Source organism: Rhinoraja longicauda, chromosome 3 (assembly GCF_053455715.1).
Source record: "Rhinoraja longicauda isolate Sanriku21f chromosome 3, sRhiLon1.1, whole genome shotgun sequence".
In the NCBI taxonomy this organism is placed as follows: Eukaryota; Metazoa; Chordata; class Chondrichthyes; order Rajiformes; family Arhynchobatidae; genus Rhinoraja; species Rhinoraja longicauda.
Genome location: NC_135955.1, coordinates 56,440,411 through 56,453,794, shown reverse-complemented (window position 1 = coordinate 56,453,794; position 13,384 = coordinate 56,440,411).

Here is a 13,384-nt window from a genome sequence, read left to right as displayed (position 1 = left end):
TATGCTGGTTCTATCTGCCTGCGTTTGGCTCATAGCCCTCTTTCCTATCCATGTGCCTGTCTAAATGTCTTCTAACTGTTGTTATTATACCTGCCTCAACTACCTCCTCTGGCATCTGAGACTGTGAAAAGGTTGTCCCTCAGGTTCCTATCACCTAGATTCCTATCACAATCTTTCCCCTCTCACTTCAAACCTGTGTTCTCTGGTTTGATTCCCCTATGCTGTGTAAGACTGTGCATTCATCTTATCTCTCCCACTCTTGTACACCTTTATAATGTCACCACCTCAGCCTTCTGCACTCCAAGGACTAAAGCCCTAGCCTGCCCAACCTCTCCCCATAGTTCAGGCCCTCAAGTCTAGGCAAAATCCTTGTAAATCTTCTGTGCACTCTTTCCAGTTTAACAACATCCTTCCTATAGCAGGGTAAACATAACTGAACACCATACTCCAAATTCAGCCTCAGCAATGTCTTCTCCAACTGTAACATAACATCCCAACTTCTATACTCAATACCATGACTAATGAAGGCCAATGCTACAAAAGCCGTCTTGACTCCCCTACAGGGATATGATGCCACCTTCAGGGAACTATATATCTGCCCTCCTAGATGCCTCTCCTCTTCCACACTCTAGGACCTTGCCATTCACTGTGCAGGTCCTGATCCTGTTTTACTTCCGAAATGCAACTCCTCACACTTATCTGCATTAAACGCCATTAACCATTCCTCTGCCCACTTGCCCATCTAATTAAAATCTTGCTTTAATTTATGATGACCATATGCACAAGTACATTGAGGTGTAGGTACAATTAAAAACTTTGCTTACAACAGCGTCATGGGCACATAGATTCAGACAAACACACAAAAAGAACTTATACATAAATTATACATAACATTTCTAAAAGAAAGAAGACTGCTAAAAACAATACATGAGTACAAAAATATATATATTTTTAAAAAGCAAGTCCATGGTGGACCATATTTTGTTGTTGAACGAGGATTCAAACCTTGCAACATTCAAAAACATTTGTGTTCACAGAATATCATTGGGGCAGACCTAACCATTAACACAGCTACCGAAATTTGGCACCTGCGAAGATAGTCATTTATACGCCAAACTATAATTTAAAAAAATGTTTGTATGGAAGACTTATATTGATAAAAATAGCTTACAGATATGGTTTATATGATGATCAATATCACAATTCCTATTGCCGCTCATAAAGAATGACATGCAATCATTTTGTGGAGGTAGGAACTGCAGATGCTGGTTTAAACTGAAGATAGACACAAAATGCTGGAGTAACTCAACGGGAAAGGCAGCATCTCTGGAGAGAAGCAATGGGTGATGTTTCAGGTCAAGACACGTCTTTAGACTCGATTTTGTTTGGAATAGTGACTATACTTCAATATAAGTATTTTTTATAAATAAATACATTAATTGTATATATAAACAGTATTGCAGTTGTTTTTGTATTGTACAAATAATGCTTCTCACAATTCTGTGGTGTTGAGGTTATTGTCATTGCCAGTATCAAGTAAACTGAGGGAGTTGAAAGAGATGTGAGGCTTTTTGAATCAAGTGTTGCTTTTTGAAAATTGACATTTCCTATTTGTGTTATAATATTAGCACTTCTGGAAGAAAAAAAATACATGTAGCTATTTGATATGTAAACATGTCAAAGATATATGTGTATCACAAATATCTCCATTGCCAGCAGATTCTGACCAAAATCCAAAAAAATATGCAAATGCTGGAATTTTGAAATAAAAACAGGAATTGTGGGAAATACTGAGCAGATCAGCCAGGAAACATTTCAGGTTGATAATTCTTCTTCAGACAAGGGAAAAGGTGGATATCAAATATTTTAACTTTCAGAGATGGATTAGGTTTGTTCTCTTACAAATTTTCTCCCTGTTCTTTTATTATAATGCTGACTAGAACATGACTCCATAGGCACTAGCTCTCTATCATTTCAATCAATTTGCTTTTCATTCTATGGGAGTTGAAAAGTTGAGTGTTCATAGCCTTAGGTAATGACAGAAGAGGTTTTGACTGAGTCACAGCCTGTCCTCAATCATCATCAATACATGCAACCATTCCAAACAGAATAGTTAGATCGCAGTCAGGTACAGCAAAAACAAAAACTATTGGATAAACTCAGCGGGTCAGTCAGTGTCTGGGGGGAAGAGGGAATATGGCCTGTGTGGTAGAATTTCTTGGCAATATTTCCTGCCTTCCAAATGAAACACACCATGAAGATAGACTGGATGGAAGCAAATGAAAAGCCCGTGAAGGACTGGGCAGTTTCATCACCCTCTGCAGGTTCAGGCATTGAGAGCAGAGCTGTTACCATACCAGGCTGAGATTCACCGTGTCAAAATGCTTTCTTTAGCCCATTTGTAAAAGTTCAAAAGTATCCTTGTGGACATGCTGAATATTCTCAGAGATTAAATACACTGACGTGCTTTCTTGATTGCTGCATCAATGTGAAGGGACCAGGTTGGGTTGGTGGTGATATGGATGCCTAAGAACTGAAGCTGTTAATCATCACTACAGCAGCTCCATTGATGAGGACGGGGTTATGTGCACCTCCTCACTTTCTTAGGTTAACAATTTTAACCTCTAACTAGTGTCCAGTTGCTCTGACATCCACAATCATGAAGTGCTTCAAGAGGCTGGTCATGGCACACATGAAATCTAGCTTCCCAGAAAGCCTTGATCTACTGCAATTTGCCTGTTATTGCAACAGATCCATGGCAGATGCCATCTCTGTGGCCCTATGGTCATCCTTGGAGCATCTGGATAAGGATACCTATGTCAGACTCCAGTTTATTGACTCTAGCTTCGCTTTCAACATGATACTGTAATTCCAACCAAACTCATCTCTAAATTCCTGAAACCTAGGCCTGAGCAGCTCACCTTGCAAAGGGATCCTTGACTTCCTGACCCTGAGACAAACAAACAGACCCTGAGACTGTTGTACTTCGTGGTCCGGTATCTGTTGTACCTTTGTTATGACCCTGGACGGACCACAAGTACACGTGTGTAAAAGGTTATAATGCTGGAGCTTAAATCCAGGCTGTTTATTCCATGGCCACCTGGAACCAGAGTGACCACCTAATCACCCCAATCTCTTATATACACATTACTACACAGGCAAACAAAGTAGTCCCAGCAATATCACAACATCCCCCTTGTCTTATAAAAGAAATATATTGAACAACAAACTCTAAACACAAAAGTTTTTTTATAAACACCATAAAACATGAACAAATATCAACGGTAACGTGCAGGTTTCTTACTAGCACGTCCTGAACGTGTCATATAATCTCCATCATCATTACGTGCCGGTTGTTCCTCTGCTTCACATTTGCTCTCAGTCCTGTTACTGTCTGGAGGGACGCAGTGGGGACCGAAACCTGGCGTCTCCAGTGGAGGAAGATCTCTCAACTGCACTCGATTCCTCCTGAACCGATGTCCATTCGGCGTCTCAATGATGTAAGACCTTGACTGGGGTTCGTCGCAGACCGATCTCACTTCTGCTGGAATCCAGACATGATTCGCTTGATCCAGAACCCGGACCTTCTGTCCAATGTGTAATGGCGACAAGTCATGTCTCTTGACCGAACTGTCAAACTGTGCCTTCATACTCTGCGTACGCTCCTCAAGTTACTCAAAGTTCCTCTGCCCTTCGTATGCCTTGTTCATGTCCAGGTTCGTGGGGAGAGGCGTCCGAATCTGTCTTCCAAACATCATCTCTGCCGGTGACGGTAACTTGGAATCAATCGGTGTAGTACGCAAGTTGAGTAAAGCTGCAGCTACACCCTGTCCCGTTGCCAAGGACTTCTTGATAACAAATTTCACCGTTCGTAACATTCTCTCAACCAGCCCATTCGACTGAGGGTACCTAGGCGAGGACGTTGTATGGGTAATTCCCCATTGCTTGCACATGGACTGGAAAGGGTTACCAACAAATTGTGGACCATTGTCGGAGATGATTTCCGTTGGTGCACCTAGGAGACCAAACGTTGCAGTCACCATATTAGCAACCATGGCACTCGTGGTGCTAGTCAGTCTATGCACCACCGGAAACTTGGAATGGTAATCTACCATGACAAGATATTGTATGTTGTCAAGTTCAAACATATCCATTGCTATTTTGATCCAAGGTGTGACTGGTATCTCATGTGGTATGAGTATTTCCCTCATTTGCTCTGGCATGTGCATCTGGCACTGACTACACCTTCAGACAAGGTCATCAATGTGTTGGTTCATGTTGGGCCAATAGACCATTTGTCTCGCTAGAAGTCTCGTCTTCTCAATGCCCTGGTGGCCAACATGAAGTTGCTGCAAGACATCCTGTCTCATTGACCCAGGAATGACTACTTGCCGTCCTTTGAATATGGCCCCATTTGACATGCCCAACTCATCTCGAAAAGGCCAGTAGGGCCGCAGGTCAGCAGGTATCTCCTGCATGGTCGCTGGCCATCCGGAATGAATATACTGCATAACCGTATGCAGTAGAGGGTCACAAGTTTCTGTCTACAGCTCCACCCGTTTGAGTTTGCCGAAGTGTATCAAGTCGACATCTAGTGTGTCTTCGATGTTGTCGAAGAAGATGCTCTCTACATGTACATCTAGATCTATGCTCTCTGTCTTCTCCGGATTGGGCAGTCTGCTGAGAGTGTCAGCAACCATCACCTCTGCCCCAGGTCTGTGCTCTATGGTGAAGTTGTATCCTTGCACCTTGATGAGCAACCGCTGCAGTCAGGGTGGGGCACTTGTGAGTGGTTTGCCGCAGATAGTGACAAGAGGCTTGTGATCAGTCAGCACCTTAAAATCCCGCCCAAATAGGTATGTATGAAACCTTGTGATTCCAAAAACCAAGGCAAGGGTCTCGCGTTCAATATTGAAGTAGTTGGACTGGCATGAAGACAGGACCTTCGAAGCGTACGCAACAGGCCGTCCTTCCTGCGAAAGGCATGCTCCCACTCCTTTCATTGACGCATCCACCTCAAGGGTGACAGGAGCATCAGGGCGATAGTACTGGAGTACAGATTCCTCCTGTATGTTGCTCTTCAGGTTACAGAACGCCATCTGGTGGTCTTCTTGCCACAAGAACGGGACATCTTTCTTCAGTAAATCCCTCAAGATGGTGACCAGGACAGCATATTTTGGGATGTAGGGCGATAAAAAATTCATCATCCCAGGAACCGTTGTAAATCTTCTTTATCTTGTGGTGTTGGCATCATATGAATGTCCTTCACCGTACCAAGATCTGGTCTGATGCCTGTGTCTGAATACATTGTCCCGAAGAAGTTGATGGACTTAGCCTTCACTACGCACTTAGCACTGTTGAAAGCTAGTCCTTCCCGGGACGCTGTCTCCAACAGCTTCTTCAGATTACAATCATATTCTTTTGCCGTGGATCCCACCGCTGCCACCATGTTGTACTTTGTGGTCTGGTATCTGTTGTACCTTTGTTATGACCCTGGACGGACCACAAGTATACGTGTGTAAAAGGTTATAATGCTGGAGCTTAAATCCAGGCTGTTTATTCCATGGCCACCTGGAACCAGAGTGACCACCTAATCACCCCAATCTCTTATATACACATTACTACACAGGCAAACAAAGTGGTCCTTGTGATACAACAAAGTAGTCCCAGCAATATCACAACAGAGACCACAAGCTATCAGTTCTGTTGCTGATCCCCGTAAAGCGATGTCAGCCTGGCCCATGCTACACTGCTTCTAACTGTATGTGTTCAACTGTGGCCATTTGCAAGGAGCTGGACTCCCATCATTTCAGCAGAGCCCAGCACAGGCAACTGGCTGACTCAGAGAACCACTGAAAGTCAGTGAGACATCATGTCAGAACCATGACCAGTCAGATGTAATGGTAGTCCTGCAATTTTCTTGAAATTTGTTGGGGAGTTATTGAATTATGTGTATAGGTGATATTTATTAAAATAAGTAACAAACTTCAAAATTGCAAAACAACTTGTTCATGTTAACTTGCAAGGACATTTTAAGACTGTTGAAATCAGTCATCAGGTCTGGATATTCAGATCATCACTACTGAGGACAACATGAATGTTCATGTTAATTGGCCGTCAATTAAACCTCCATGATGGGATTAGGGATGACATAGTAGCCATCTCATGTATTAACAGATGGTTAAAGGCATATCCTTGGCATTCAGTGCAAAGTCTTCTCACTTAATATTTAACTGTTTATATATCCAGGGGGCTACCCCTCAACACTAACAAAAGAGGTATATTTTGGGTGACCAGGTTCTGTCCTTAGAACTTTCTTGGAGTATCCATATAAATTACTTTGTCCCAGCAAATGTGCTTGGAGATTTAGAGGTGTCTTGTGGTGTTACTGATGTCAGAGGTATAGGTGACATTTAAAAGATTTTTGGATAGGAATAAGGAAATAAGGAAATTAGAGGGATACGAGTTATGTGCCGGTGGGTAGGTGATGGTCTTGGTATCATGTTCGGCACATACATTGTGGGCCTAAGGGCCTGTTCCTGTGCTGTACTGTTCTATGTTCGATGTCTTGGCAGTTATCGTGTGCTCCCATTGTAAATATGTCATTCAATGGAACCTTTTATCAGACTTAAAATATTGAAATAAACATTGAGAATATAACAACTTGACTTACTTTGAGTTTGGACTGGTCTTAAACTGGTATTTCCACTGGAGTTCCTGAGAAATGTAGAAGAAAAAACAAACTACTTTAGGAACTCAGTAGTGGAGCAGTATCTGTGTGGGAAAAGGGATTTTTGATGGTTTGAGTTGCATCAAAACTGAGAATAATGAGGAAAGATAGCTGATATATAGAGAAGACAGGTTATGGCGAGTCTGGAGGCTTGTACTTTGTTAAAGAAGTTTATTGCGGCAGCAATATTCAATTACAAATGATAACAAACGAGATTACAGACAACCATTAACTCAAACTGTTCACATCGAAGTTCTCTTCCCACTGCCTGGTTTTTGGGCGCAAAAACACCACCTGACCTTGCTGGCCAATCAGCGGGTTCGACTCTCAGGACCAATCCCTATGGTCGCATCACCATGTGACCTTGCTGGCCAATCCGAGGGTTCGACTCTCAGGACCAATCCCTATGGTCGCTACAAGGTCAACCAAAGAGGGCTGAGGGATGGTGGGCAGGTGGAATCAGGTCAGGGGAGTGGAGGGTGAATGTAAATTGTTATAACTGATAAAATGAATGATCAGCAGGACACCAAGGTTACCAGTGGTAGAATCTGATAAGTACGGAAGGTGATAATAAAAACCACTAAACTTGCTTTCTTTACTTTCTGCATTTGCCTCAATCTTCTCATCTGCCTCACTATTGAGGGATTATTTTCAACCTTCAAAAGCCAAGGATACAGTGGGCAGGCAGCTTTGAGAGGAGATAAATCAATTTAGAAAAATCTGCGGGATAGTAGCGAAATAAAGTTATTTTGTTTTTGAGAAGGTGGGATATTTAAAGAATCAGGCGTCTGATTGGTTGATGAAGAGACAGCAGCCAATAAAAGGAATGGAAAGATTAGCAGAATGGCCATGTTGGGAGAAAGGCCGTGTCGAAGCAAAGTTCTGTGTTAAGGCTAAGTGCAGAACTGAAGCTTTGGCTCAAAAGGCATTGGCAAAAAGTTGAGAAACGGGCAGAGCAGTCTGTTTATCTGCGTAATTCTTCAAACGTATTTGGTGTCAGAGATGGCAGGAGGGATAGTGGAATGCTCCTCCTGCAGTGCCCCTGAGGACTATACCTGCAATAAGTAAGTTCAGCTGCAGCTACTTAAGGACTAAGAAATATTTATTGTTTAAGAACATTTAAGAAACATTTAGATAGGTACATGGATAGGATAGTTTAGATGGTTATGAGCCAAATGCAGGCAGGTGGGACTAGTGTAGATGGGGTATGTTGATCAATGTGGGTAGGTTGGGCCGAAGGACCTGTTTCCACACTATATGATTCTGTGACTCTGACTGCGTTAAGGAACTGGATCTGCAGCAGGATGATCTAATAATTATTTGGGGGTGTGAGAGTGTCATAGATAGGAGTTACAGTGAGGTAGTCATGCCTAAGACACAAGCAGGAAGTAGATGGGGGACCACCAGGAAAGGGAGTAGGCAGAGAGGGCAGGAATCCTGTGGGGCCATTCCCTTCTGCAGTCGGTTTGCGCTTTTAAATGCCGGTACATGGTTTCTTAAATAAATGAGAAGTTTCACTTGCTGCATCTTTAAGATGCACTGTAACAATTTGCTAAGTTTCTTTTAAGGCATTTGTGAAACGTAGAATCCCTACCATTGAGAAAGACAACTGCAGCAGCTGCATGGAAAGATCATCACTTGCATGTTTCCTTCCAGTTCACCATCGCAAAATAAAAATATATCATAGGCCCTTCAATGCAGGATCGAATTTACAACTGGCAGCAACATGAATTCCATTGCCACATGGACTGCTCTAGTTCAAAGGAGTTGTTTACCTCTTCAAGGGCAGTAATAGATTGGCTGCAAGTGTTATCTCTGCTTGCAATGCCAACATCTCATAATTGATTATTAAAAAATCCCTGCAACCGCATTTATTTTGCTGTTAGTTTTTTTTGCTGCCTTATCTTTATGTCTGTACAGTTGTTAGAATGTCTGAAAAAGGCTTATAAAATATGTACAACTTTAATAATTTTCATTCAGTTTTAAGATCATCTAAATACTAAAACTCTTGTTTGTTTGTTTGTTTGTTCCTGAACTACAACCAAAACGGTACACGATTGCGCGACAATCTTAGGCCCACCTTACTCACCGTCGTCCCTTTGGTGCTAATGGAAGAAGTTTCATTGAAATCGGTGTTATATTTTAAAAGTTATTCACATTTTAAAGTTTAAATCTATTTCCCAGGGAAGGCGGGAGGTGGAAGGGGGGGGTGGGGGGAGAAGGGAGGATAAGGGGGGTTGAGGGGATTGGAGTGGGGGGGAGAGGAAGGGGATAGGGGGTGGGGGGGGGGGAGGAGGGAGGATAAGGGGGGTTGAGGGGATTGGAGTGGGGGGGAGAGGAAGGGGATAGGGGTAAGGGGGGGAGGGAAGGGAGGGAGGAGAGGGTGCTGCACCAATGCAGGAGAGGTTTGGGCCCAACGGTCCACTTGGTCTAGTTTATTGCAAAACTAGACACATCATGCAGAATTTCAACTGCAGAACCTGAATGCCTAATTTAATTAATAATTTTTATTTTTAATCTTTAATAATCTTTTTGTAATGTTAAAAATTCTAAACATTTATAAATCTAATTTTTAACTTGCACATTATCACAAAAGAGCAGGATTCCAGGAATGAGTAGGTTAACCTATGATGAGCATTTGTCGGCACTGGGCCTGTACTCGCTGGAGTTTAGAAGAATGAGGAGGGACCTCTTTGAAACCTACAGAATAGTGAAAGACGGATAGAATGGATGTGGAGAGGATGTTTCCACTAGTGGGAGAGTCTAGGACTAGAAGTCATAGCCTCAGAATTTAAGGACGTTCTTTTAGGAAGATGAGGAGAAATGTATTTAATCAGAGGGTGGTGAATCTGTGGAATTCTTTGCCACAGAAGGCTGTGGAGGCTGTCAGTGGATATTTTTAAGGCAGAGATAGATAGATTCTCGATTAGTACAGGTTTCAGAGGTTATGGGGAGAAGGCAGGCGAATGGGGTTAGGAGGGAGAGATAGATCAGCCATGATTGAATGGCGGAGTAGATTTGATGGGCTGAATGGACTAATTCTACTCCTACCCCTTATGATCTTATGACTTATGAGCACTGGGTAAATGAATAATAGTGTGTCCACTTACAATGTGTGGAAACTAATAATTGTTTGTTTATTGCTGGTGATACCTGAAACTTCCCTAGTCCTTAATATTACTCTGTTATAGGTTGCTGAGAAGATTGTGCAGTTGTTGATCATTTAAGGGAGAAAAGGAGTGGCATGGCTCAGCTGGAATAAAGAGAGGGGCCATCTTAGGAATGCTGAGAGGGAAATTTGGACAACAACAAAACAATAACTTAAAAGTTAAATTAACTGACATTAATAGGGAATGATACGTTTTTAAGAATGAACCAGATATAGCAGAAGCCAAATTAATAAATGTGAGTAAAAATCTTGTGCATTTTCAAAATGTTTGTTATTTTAATCATGTGAAATAGAACATACAATGATAAAAACACAGCAATTCTATCAGAAAACAAGAAACGATCGTATAATGTAACCACAAGTGGAATAAATAAAATTGCAGACAGAACTAGCCCAAGCTCACAAAGTGATCAGTAGGTGACACAAAATGCTGGAGTAACTCAGCGGGTCAGGCAGCATCTCTGAAGAGAAGGAATAGATGATGTTTCGGGTTGAGACTCTTTTTCAGACTTGGTTTAAACCGATAATTTCTTTCAATGAGAGATTCGGTGCTGAGTTTATCCCCCCACCAGGAGACAACAAAAATTGGAAGGTAAATCATCATGGAAATATAAAATTGAACTCCATGCTGAGCAAGAAATATATCTTTGAAACATGACTATCAATTGTTACAGCATGTGTGAATAATGAAAACAATGTGTTTTTTATGCTTAAAAGACCTGGTGTTATTATTGGCTACAAAACATTGAGCATCACAAGGGAAATAACTAATTTTTAAGTAACATTTTACTGATTTAAAATTGGACCACTGAGCACAAAAGAAACAATTCAGACGGTTAAAAAAAAGCTGATATTCAGTTGAACACCTTCATCAGAGACGAAGAATAGATAAAAAGGTTTGAGCAATTCCAATTATTTCTTTGTATCTTCACCCACTCATTGCTACCCAATAAATTAAATTCAGGTAGCATCTGTGGAGGGAAATGGACAGACAGCATTTCAGGTGGGGACCCTTCTTTAAGATTGGAATATTGGGGTTGATAAGTGGAAAAAAAGGGCTGCAGATGGTGGAATCTAATAAGAGTCAAGAGTGTTAAATTATCATATATACCAAAACGGAACAATGAAATTCTTACTTGCAGCAGCACAACAGGTTTGTAATCACAATACTCAATAGATAACATAATAAACAAACAAAAAAAGCTCAATAAATTTTTTTAAAAATACACTGCAAAAAAAAGCAAAAGTCTGAAGACCCTAATGCAACCAAGACAGTTCATAGTTTGAAGTTTAGCTGGTGTTTGAAGTGTTCAATAGCATGATGGTTGTTGGGAAGAAGCTGTTCCTGAACCAGGAGATCACGGTACACCTTCTTCCCGATGGCAGGACAGAAATGAGAGCATGGCCAGGGTGGTGTGGGTCCTTGATGATGCTGGCTGCGTTTTTAAGGCAACATCTCCTTTATCTATATAGTTGCTGACCTTCCTACCCTTTGATGGTGGAGAGTTCAGCACCCTTTATGGATCGGGCAGCATCCACCACTTCATTCCTGTGTGTTCAATTTGCCGAACCAGGCTGTCAAGCAATCAATTTATATGCCATACACCTGTACCCAAATACACTCAAGGGAGTATTTGTAGACATACCGAATCTCCTCGGTCTTCTAAGGAAGTAGAGGCATTGATGGACTTTCTTTATGATTGCATCGGTATGTTAGGGCCAGGACAGATCTTCAGAGATATGCCCAGCCAGGACCTTGAAGTTGTTGACTCTCTCCACCACTGACCTGTTGATGAAGCCAGGTTTGTGGATCCTTGGCCTTCCTTTTCTAAAGTCAACAACCAGCTCCTTGGTTTTACCGATGTTGAGAGCAAGGTTGTTGTTTGGGTTGTTGTTCCCTGGTTTTACTGACATTGAGAGCAAGGTTGTGGCGCCATTCAAATAGACGATTAATCTTCCTCCTATTTTCTGACTTATCATTACCCATAATTCATCCAACCATAGTGGTGTTGTCAGCGAATTTAAGGATGGAGTTGATACTTTGTCCAGATACGCAGTCATGGATAGAGAATGAATAGAGCAGGGGATTGAGCACATAGCCTTGAGGTGCCCCTGTGCTGATGATTATCAAGGAGGAAGTGTTGTTGCCAATTTCTACCAATTATACTCTGTTCTTAAGGAAATCAGCAAATTTTAAGATGGCATTAGAGCTGTATCTGGCTGCACTGTTGTGGGTGCAGAGCGAGTAGAGCAAATGAATAAGCAGGCAGCCCTGAAGTGCCACTTCTGAGGGAGCTTCTGCATTCTTTTGTGTCAACACTTTCTTTTTAACTCTTCGTTGTATAGGAGATACATTGGAATATAAACAGAAAATGCTGGAAATGCTCAGTTGATCAGTGAGCCTTTGTGGAGTAAGATAAACAGAGTTAACATTTCAGGATGCTAACTTTTTGTCAGAATGGAAAAAAATAGAGATAAGGTGGTTTAGGATTCATCAAAAGGAGAATGAGGAGCAGAGAACAAAAGGGAAAGTCTTTAATAAAATGGATGGGAGGAGAGATTAAATGACAAAAGCGATAATGGTGTTAGGTGATAGAGGATAGTAATTGCACAAATTAGGAAGTGGAAAAGGTAAAAACAAGGAACTGTGGATGCACGTTTACTAAAAAAAACAAAACTGCTGGAGTAACCAGGTCATGCAGCATCTCTGGTGAACAAGGATATATGGATGGGTACCATTTTGGGTCAGAACCCTTCTTCAGACAGACACATCAGTTTGAAGAAGGATCCAAATCCATGTTCTCCAGAGATGCTGCATGACCTGCAGAGTTATTCTAGCACTTTGAGTAAAAAGCTAGTATAAATAAGGGAGGAGAATATTTATCTGAAATTTCCCCAAATCTTGAAGATTTTGTCTTTAACTATTTCCATGTTTGATGGGCATAGATCTTTCGAGTGTCTTTAATATGTTGAAACAAACTTACCACCAACAAGATCCAAATATTAAATTAATATTAAATATTAAATTTCATAGTGAATTAAGCATCTCCCCCTTTGGTTTATGTACTTTTCACATGCACTGTGAAAACCCGATTCTACAATAATTGCCATTTGCAGAAGAATTTGTAGTGGTATTTAGAAGCATGTTGAATGTCATTTGTTGTCATCGTGCATTGTTTGGGTATCTTCATTCACCAGTATTTAAACACGCAATGGACCAGAAAGCAAATTGGTGTCTTTCGTGCATTAAGTATGAGAAGTAGAAAAATAGTTCAGGTTTATAAGAAAAACAACTGAAGATGCTGAAACCTTGAACGAAAAACAATGCATTGCATTTTTTGTGCCGAGGATTGATATCTGGATTTACCAAAGGCATTTTGTTTATCTATCCATTTATATCTTATATATCTTATTACTAAAACTCATATATATATAAACATAGCACAAAAAGTAAGGAAATTTGTGTTTGGTAGATTATTTCTTTG